This window comes from Pinus tabuliformis, chromosome 5_1 (assembly GCF_031772625.1).
Source record: "Pinus tabuliformis cultivar Carrire ecotype Pingquan chromosome 5_1, CPIR1, whole genome shotgun sequence".
NCBI classification, from domain to species: domain Eukaryota; kingdom Viridiplantae; phylum Streptophyta; class Pinopsida; order Pinales; family Pinaceae; genus Pinus; species Pinus tabuliformis.
In genome coordinates, this window is record NC_142305.1 from 462,102,431 (window position 1) to 462,112,852 (window position 10,422).

The following is a 10,422-nucleotide window of genomic DNA, read 5'->3' on the forward strand; positions in this document are numbered from 1 at the left end:
CCATAAATCTCCTACTATTCATCAAGAAAACACACTCACTAGCAAAAAATGGAGTCTGATCCTTCATATGACCGTGAGGAAGAGACACATAGTGACTCTCCAACAGAATTACATGCACCAAGGAGACCTCATAAGGGTGGCAAACATATACGAGAAGAACCAACCACACTTTTTGAGCTGCAGGCCTGCCCTCTCGCTATCACATGCTTCCAACACCAATCCTGCTATGAATTCTATGAGATGGTTGCTAGAGTCCAGTATCATCATGAGCTGGCCCGGTTGTTTGTGCTTCATTTACATAATGGTCAAGCCACTCTAGCTGGTATAACATTCACTTTAACACCAGAGTCTATTTCTCTAGCAACTGGAATTCCTAATATTGGAGAGCAATGGAATAAAAGGCAAAAGATTGACAGGGAACATTATGAACCATACATCAAGCCCGGTTATTTGAGACAACTCAGCAAAGTGTTCCCCTTTTGGTACATGAAAGACTCATATGCTCCCTTGATGAAACTGATAATGAAATATTTCAGTTGTGAGGGCCGGTTTTCTCGCCTATATGCTTATCATATCAGGTTGTTGATCCACTTTACCAGGGTGAGAATGATGAATCTACCCTACTTCATGTGCCGAAATATTGAGAAGATGACCACCCTAGTACAACAAAAGACTGCTCAGTAGCAGTTCAACAGTATATATCATTTTCCTCTCATTAAGATTGTGGTCAAGCATCAGCTTGGTTTGCAAGGCATCGCATGGGAGGATTTCATTTCTTGTGAGTTCTTCACAGCTCCTCAGGTACCTCTAGAGACTTTTCATGAGACAGGTGGACCTTCTCATTATCAAGAAGGTCATGAGACACAGACTGTTAGTATGCTGATGTTTGTCACATATCAAAAGGGCACTAGACAGTTTTTTGCAGCAGCAAAGCGAGTATTATCTCCACCCGAGGTGGAAGGGGTCTCGCTTCCTTCATCAGCACAGCAGATTCAGGACAAGGGAAAAATGCCATTACATGATGAGGGGTCTTCAGGTGAGCAGGAGACTAATTTCATTCTCATTGATGGTGATGATACCGATTTGGGCCTACAAAGCTCAAATCTCAAAGAAGTCATCCAAGAGCAGCAAGTGGACATCAATGCTTTGTACCTCAACTTAGAAAGAGCTAAGTGGGTAATAAAGTACCTGGAGCAAAGAAACAAGTAGCTTGAGGATCAGCAAGTGATTATGGAGTTGCAAAACATACGCGAAAACCGCCAAACTGCCAAAAGAAGGAAGGTGAAGCTCACATCACTTGAGCAGGAAATCAATGTTGATCGAGAATAATTGCTTGAAAGAGCTAATATCCACTTGGAGAGGAGGTTGGAGAAAGCCATTAATGAGAAGAACATGTTGAAAAACATGGCATATCATTATTTGTCAAGGAATATGGTGTGCCAAGCTAAAATTAGGAGCTTGAAGGCAAAATTGAAGAAGAGATCGAGGAGGAAAAAAGTGCAAGATAAACTTTAGATCTTGGCTGAGGCTTCCTTGGCCCAACACAACACTTGATGGAGAGTACTCAGCCCAAATTTTAAAAAAATTGGCACATTTTTGCATTTTTGAAATTTTTGCGCTAAAACACGAATTTTCTGCCCTATGCGCCGCACCACCTGGCGCTCGCTTTTGATGGGAGCCCCCAAATGACAAAAACTTAGCATTTTTGGATTTGGCATGAAACAATATGATTTCATACCAATGGCCAAGAATTTTTGATAGGTTTTGAGCCCTCAAAAAGGTCAAAAACACTCAAAAAATGACCTTACTGCCCCTATTTTGACACACAGGAAACAGGGTTGGGAGAACTTAATTTTGGAGGGGAAAATGGAGGCCAAATTCAAAAATTCTAGCTGGGTTGAAAAGTAGACAGGTAGACCTTTCATCAAGAACACATGGAGAAAATTTGGACACCAGGAAGGCCTCCAAAAGTGGCTGCAAACAGGTGCTACGCATAGAGAATTTAGCATGGCGCATAGGGGAAATTTTGCTCAGTTTGACTAAGTATACTCTGTTTTTTGCCTAGTTCCTTGACAGCTTGACTTTCCTCTCTCTTAATGTCAAAATTGTGATGTAATTTAATGTAAATTGATGGATATTGATGTAATTATGTCAAATTTTCACTCATGGAGGTAGATTCATCAAAAGGAAGTTAGTTTGCAACTGAATGAATCAGTTCCCTAGTTTTTAGAGGCATGCTGTTCCACTGCCTAATTTGTAGTTCTCAGTTTAGAATTAGTTAGAACAACTCCTAAACTCATGAGCTCGACCCCTGGAGGCTAGGATAAGTTTTTGTTTGCCTATATCTTATGTTTTTCAGTCATTAGCATAGTTGGACTTTTGAGAAAGCTTGGAGCATATTGTATACTCATTTCAACAATTTTGGCTAAGGAATAGACCAGTGGCTTGCAACACTCTTTGGGATTCATGTGGCATGTTGCTTTGATATTGTGTCTCCTTCTGTAAATTTACGTTTATATGTGTTTTATGTATGCCATTGTCTCTCTTGTTTCTTCTTAACTAAAACAAACAAGGATAAAGGTAGAATCCATTGAAATTGCAGTGCTCTACCCAAGGTTTTCTTAGTTATTGATGTTTTCAGTTGTTTGAAGAGGATCATTGAGGTTTTCTTGCCTCTTCAACTCCTCACCTATCTAAATATTTCCATTTCATTCAATTTGAAGTATCAAATCACTTGCCTACCTTGCCCCATTGAGACCTCTGCAAAACTGAGCCTCATTCCCAAGACCCAAAAACTGCCTTTCCATTTGAGCCAACAAACATCATCAAATTCAATCAAGCCCTTTTGCACAAATACCTAGCCTAAAATTAGTCTTCATTCTAGTCATCTCAAGCCACATTGATCATTTTTGCTGAGATTGACAAGAGAGAGCCCTCTCCCAACCTGGTAGGGGTAGCTACTAGGTTGAGCTTGGTTTGATGTTACCCTAGATCCTACCTTTCTTAGCCTAAGGTAGATTTAGGCACTAACATGCTAGAGCCAGTTGATACATGCAAGGGGTGTAGTTTGGGAAAATACACCAAGGATTCCTTTCACGATAGAGACAGTCGAGCATAGGATATTTTAGAGCTAGTCCATTCATATGTGTGTGTACCATTCTCGACAGCATCCACGACCAAACACAGGTACTATGTTATATTTGTTGACGATTTTTCTTATAAATGTTGGATATTTTTCATACAGAAGAAGGATCAAACTTTCACAAAGTTTTGTGAATTTAAAGAATTGGCTGAGAAAGAGTCTGGAAAGAAGGTTAAAGATTTGAGGAGTGATAGTGGTGGTGAGTATGTCTCAAATGAGTTTAAGAACCTCTATGAAGTAGAAGGGATTAATGAGAGTTCATGGCACCCCATAACCCACAACAGAATGGGGCGGTTGAAAGGAAGAACATAAGCATTGTAGGGGTAGCACAAGTGATGTTGCATGATCAGGGCATACCACTACACTTGGGGGTTGAGGCATGCAACACAATTGTTTATTTGCATAACAGAGGCCCACATCAGATACTTGGGATGAAACACCAGAGGGGGCTTTCTCCGGTAAGAGCATAGATGTTGGTCACTTCAGGATTTTTGGATCATTGGTATATTTCCATGTGACCAAATATGCACGGAAGAAGCTTAATACGACAACAGGGTTGGGGATATTTGTGGGGTACACGCATACACCTCACAACTATCGGGTGTACTTGACGACAAACAAGATGATAGTGGTTTGTAGGGATGTCAAATTCAATGAGGAGAAGGTCATTCGAGTTTCCCTTGAGAGGGAGCTTCAGTTACATGTGGTTGAGGAGCTTTTAGATCCTAAGGTAACAGAGCCTCATATTGATGTGGAGCAGCCACACGTAGAGGATCCGAGAGTGGAGACATCCACTCAGGTAGAGTCCTCTAGAGATGGGAGAAAGTGCACAAGAGAGGCTGACAGGTTATTTCATGATGCACGAGAGAATGTGGGAGCACCCACATCTCAGTGCAGGAAGAGGAGGTCACCTGAGAGGTACACTACATACATGGCTCTTATGAGTGGATGTGTTGAGACAAAGCCATCTTCCTTTGAGGAGGTAGTGCAAAAACTGGTTTTGGTTGATGCCATGGTGGAAGAGTATGCCTCCATAGTTCGTAATAGCGTTTGGGATGTCATCCCGAGATTGGAGGACAAGTCAGTGGTGAGCTCCCGATGGCTTTACAAGGTAAAGAAAACTGCAGATGGTAGTATGGAGAAGCATAAGGCCTGTGGCTTTTCACAGGTAGAGGGTATTGACTATGATGAGACCTTTTCTCTTGTTGCAAGGTACTCATCGATCATATCTATATTGGCACTATCAGCACAGATGGATTGGAAGATACATAAGATGGATGTAAAGACAACCTTCCTTAATGACATGATTGGGGAAGAGGTGTACATGAGGCATCCTGAAGGTTTTGAGACCTTCGACCATTGGTCGCATGTGTGCCAGATCAAGAAAGCGTTGTATGGGCTGAAGCAAGCAACCCATGCTTGGTACACCAAGATCGATAGCTACTTCACTGCGTTGGGCTTCACCGAGAGTGAAACAAATGCAAACCTATACTACATAGTGGTGGAAGGTAAATTGGTGATCATTGTATATGTCGACCATTTGATTTTGAGAGGTGATTATCAAATGATCAAGTCTTGCAAGGGGGATCTTGCAAGTGAGTTTGAGATGAGGGACATGGGGCTCATGGTTTACTTTATGGGCATGGAAGTATGGAAGGGTGATGGGGAACTATTTGTGTCTCAGGGAAATTATGCCAACGAGATACTCAGGAGGTTCCGCATGGAGAGTAGCAAAACCATGGAGACTCCTCTAGCAGGTAACTAGAGGAAGGAGGGTGATACTTCAGGGGAAGCAGTGGAAGCTTTTTTTTATAATCAGCTTATGGGTTCACTCATGTATTTGGTGACCATGCAACTAGATATGTGCTACGCAGTTAACCAACTTAGTTAAACGATGGTTAGGCCTACCAAGCTATATTGGAAGGGCAGAAAGCATGTGTTGAGATACCTTAGAGGCACTACTCAGTATGGATTGTGGTATAGGCAGACAGAGGGAGTGAAGCTTCAAGACTTCACTGATACAGATTGGGTTGGGAGTTCATCCGACAAAATTAACACATTAGGAGGTATCTTCTGTATTGGGTCAACGATAGTTTCTTGGTACAACAGGAAACAAATATCAGCTGCACATAGTTCAACAAAGGCAGTGTACATGGATGCAAGTTAGGCAACATGTGAGGCCATCTAAATGAGGAAGATCATGGTTGGTTTGTTTAGTCAGCAGGTAGATCTGATTGTGATTTACTGAGATAATTAGAGTTGTATCAAACTCTTTGAAAATCCAGTTTTTCATGGTCGGTCCAAGCATATGCATATATATATATATATATATATCTATATATCTATATATATATATATATCTATATATATATATATATATATATATATATATATATATATATATATATATATATATATATATATATATATATATATCTGATATCATCGTCTTCGAGATTGTGTATTGAGGCAGATTATGTTGTTGGAGTAGATTCCCACGAAGGAGCAAGATGATGACATTTTGACAAAGGCATTGCCAAGATGTAAATTTGATTTTCAAAAAGACAAGATCGGGGTAAATGATGATCCATTTCTTGTTAAGAGGGAGTGTTGAGAAATGGCAACAAGAAATTCTAGTTTAATTTGTCCTTGAATTAAATTGTGAATTAAAATCAAATTCTATTCTCATACCAACTTGTAACTAGTTAATTAAGTTTAATTAACTTAATTAGCCTAGGAATTTCGAGTTGGAATTATTTCTATAGTCATGTATATGTTCTCCCTAAGTCTTAGGTGTCTAAGATGGGTTTATTTGAGTTGTAATTAGATAAATCAGTTTGATTGAGTTATAGAGAGTTAACTATTTCTAACTGTTTGTGGAACTAGTAGAGGTCTAGTAGTGAGTTGGTGCATCCTCAATGCTACTCCAACTAACTGAAGATTCCCTCATGAGAAACTCTTGCATGTTAGTTCAGAGAAAGACCAAGTTGAGACTAGAGTGCAGGGACAATGTACTATCAGTTGTATCATGATCTGAGTTGTACAGGTCATGCATGCAATCAAAGAAGGACCTAGTTTTGGATAGCGCAATTATGGAGGAAAGATTTCCCAATTAAATATGGGTTGATCCTCATGGTAATTGCACAAGGAAATAGGGTTTGGTAGGTAGAAAAATTGGCTAAGTGTTGGCCAAAGCGGGCTTATCAGGCAAAGAGTTGATCATACTTGTGCAGGAATTGTTCTAGTGAGAACAAGATTTGCATTATCACTCATATTTATGATTAATGAAATAGATAGTCGGGATTTTGAGAAGTGGATTTTCCCAGAGAAAAATTGTGTTATGTGTCTTTGATTATCTTCCTCTTGTCGATTATTTTTTTCATCAATCTATTGGTTTCCGCTGTTTAAAGAGTAGAGTTGATTCTTGCCTCGTGTTTTAGTACATTACATGGGCTGTGAATCTACAGGAAAATCTACAATAAATATCTTAACACAATTTTTCAATAACTAGAATTTCTACATCCACATGCACATATCAGCTCATTTATAACCATGCTTTTAGAAGATTCTAGTTTCCTTGTCAAGCTCAACTATAATTGGAAGAAAACCAATTTGCCAAAATAAATATCATTAATTTCATTCAGCCTTTGTACTGAGACCAAAGAAACAATTGAAATTCAACCTTTATACCAAGGATAGTAATCACGACATCTACAAGATTAAGGAAATTAGTTAGAAACCTTTTAACAAATCAACATCATTTCATGAATGATCACATCTTTATAGGATTAAATTTTAGAAGTTTACCTAAAATTAGCAACATTAATTACTATCAACCTCTTTGTCGAGACCCCTATTATCACCTGTTAAAATCAACCTTCAATATTTAAAAGGAATTTCATCCTTCACTAGCTTCATTCAATATATTAAACCTCTTTTCTAGGGCCTGCAAATACATCACATCTCATAAAATTGACGTCATATGCAGTAGTATCATCGACATGTTTAACCATATCCTTCTTATCTGAGCCACATTCTTCAATGTCTTATCCACTATACTAGAGGACCTCATACTAAATATATATTGAATAGGACAATGTAACAGAAGGGACTCTTGATAATTCAAGATAAATTATAATATTGCAGTATGTTTCTCTAGTGGAGCTACAGTTCCTTCATTTATAAGGTCTACACAAGACCCATACCTTTGAACTCATCTAAATTGGGTATTGGAAATGGATGTTTTATCTCATAGTGATATAACAACCTTTACAGATTCAATCAACCATTTTCGTATGTCACACCCCATTCCTTAAACAGGAAGGCATTGACCATGAAGACAAGCATTCATAAGGAAAACATAATAACTGCAATCATCATAAATCATAGTAAACCTCCACGTGGGTTCTTTTCCATATAACAATCAGGTAATGGGAGTTCCCCATCCCATTCAATATATATTGATATACATATAATTACATGCAATTAGAAACAAGCCATGCTCTCTAGGCTACAGTAGCACGAGGATTTCCCACACATCCCTCATATCACAAAGACATTCTCATGCACAATAATTCCAATCGTGCAAGATCACATACGTCGACTGGAAATGATGGTATACTACCAATAACCATACTCATCGTTATGCAGTAGTTTTGAGAAAACAAAGAGAATGAAAGATATCCAATGTCACAAGCACTAGTTCTATAGACCTTCAATGTACAAGATAGCAAGCTCATGCATTACCAAGGAATTTATTGAAATAACATATCAAAGATCATTGCAATTAATGTACAATATAGATCAAATGCTATGAATAAGATACCATCATACTCACATTTAGATATTACACTTAGACTTGAGCTCCACCCTAATTCCAAGGATCAATACATTAGTACCATGCTACATATAGTCGATCACTTACATACTGAATTTTAACACCTAAACCTTTGTTTTATTGATTTTCTTAAAATCATTATGAAGCTCCTTTTTGTAGGAAACCTACCATTAATTACTCATGATAGAGCCCTTTCATTCCAAGTGTTGAACCATGATGCTCTTATATGACTCTATAAAATACCCCCTATTAATCCCAACCCCAATGAAGGTTAGCAGAGGGCAGCTACTCGCTGGCTTGACTCCCATAGTCACATCATGGAAATGGGGCTGCCTCAAAATCTTATTGTTTATATATATCTATCTATCTATCTATATATATATATATATATATATATATATATATATATATATATATATATATATATATATATATATATATATATATAGATATAGATATGTATGTATATTCACACCTGTTCAATTTTATGTTAGACCTCAAAAATCTCATAGAACCACCACAACTAAGACCTGGAACCAAGTTCCAAATGGGCCAATCCCAACCTATGCAGTGGAGGGATCATATACACATAAATAAAGGAAGAGGACTCACTTTATTATAACTAACATCTCAAGCCGTTGCTAATATCCACCAATGTTTACACGATATATATATAATATATATGTTGGCGTGGCCTCCACTTGATTAGCCCCAGAGCATAAGTTATCCACTCACGCAATGTGACCATCCTCAAGTCTTAGCTCCCGATATTTTAATTCCTTGAACCATTTAATATCAACCCAAGACATTTCAATTAATATGATGGCCTCATCAACTAAACACTCAAGCCCACAACATTTCCCTCAAGATGTCACCGTAGAGTTGAGTCATGCTGGTGATCCATAATAGTTGTGCAAAGGGCTTCCTCCAAGTAATGGACTTTAGGAAGGGAATTTTCCCATTAACTATCTCTATGACCCTCTGTCTATGTGAACTCCCATATGGAACTTTCTGTGATGCACGATATCTTCCCATGTAGTTGTTGCGTCCTTTTTTCATCCAAGGCATGGTCTCCAACTCACCTGGCCTCTTTCATACAGGGAAAAATTTAATGATGGAAATTTATCTTCAAGTTTAGAAATATTGGCGAATTGTTGGTCACCAAAATTGTTTTACTTTTAACCTCAATTTCACCCTATTATGCCATCCAAACCCTCTATTTTACCCATGGAACCTAACCCTTGCACCTATTCCTGTACTCCTTCATGACTTTTGACATTGTGGGTTATATGAACTTAATTATTATCTAAAAAGGTTAAAATGGTTTATTTTGTCTTTGCAACTTATATATTTTCTTTCCTAAGGAGGCATGATATAGTGAAAGTATTAATTGTTATAGAAGATGATGGGTGAAAGAACATTCTTGTACCAAACACCATTCCTGTACTCGTGGGACAGCTGGTAGCGTTATCATAGTTCACCGCCAAAGATTATTCTAGTCAAGCAATCCGCGTGCATTCCTTGTCAAAGATCAGTTGCACTCTAGATTAGGCTTGGAGTGTTGAGGAAAATGCGGAATATGGAGGCTGGGGTTTCGACCAGTTTTAGCCTCTGCTAACAGCCGAGAGCCTAAATTTGTAGTTTTGTTAATTTCTGTTAACGGCCATGAGCCGAGCAATGTATATTTAATAGGGTTTCTAGGTTAGAATAGGGGCGATACTCTGTAGAATTTTTTCTTGCACTGTAATTTTGTGTCACCATAATTCTGGGTTGGATCCAGTAATACACGATGTATATTTGCAATTGCTGAATTAATACAAGGGGCTATGCCAGTTGATTTATTCATGTCTCAATATTTTATGTGATGAGTTATCTGAGTATTTGATTTTCTAGCTCTCGTAAAAAGGGAAATGAGCTAGTTGGCTAGGGCCCAACCAACCCAGCTCGTTCTCCCTCTATCTATAAGGTGTGTTATATATATTTGTTATGCAGGGTTAGAGCAAGAAATATTTCGTTTTATTGAGCTAACAGATCTATGTTGTCTTCATGAACTGCGTGCTACTCGGATCTGAGGTTTGATAGTGTTGGTGCTTTCATCTATTTGAGATTAATGTCATATTTATCTCCTTTGATGCATTGTGTGATTTCCTTTCTGCAAAGGTGTGTTTTAGTTTGATTGAACAAGTGTGTTTTAATCCTGCAAGTGTGTGTTGCTTCAGCAAGAACGTTTATTCCTGCAAGTTGATTTATTTCCTTGATGCAAGTGTGTTTCATTTATGAGAACAAGTTCACAAGTACTTTCAGTAAGAAAGTTTGAATTAGGTTTGATTTATTATTGACATTCCCCAGAGTCTTAATGGAACCATGTTCACATTACGAGGATTTGTAACTGTGCTTACTTCCCTGGGGGAATAGGCTAGTTGAAGACTAGAATCTATTGCAA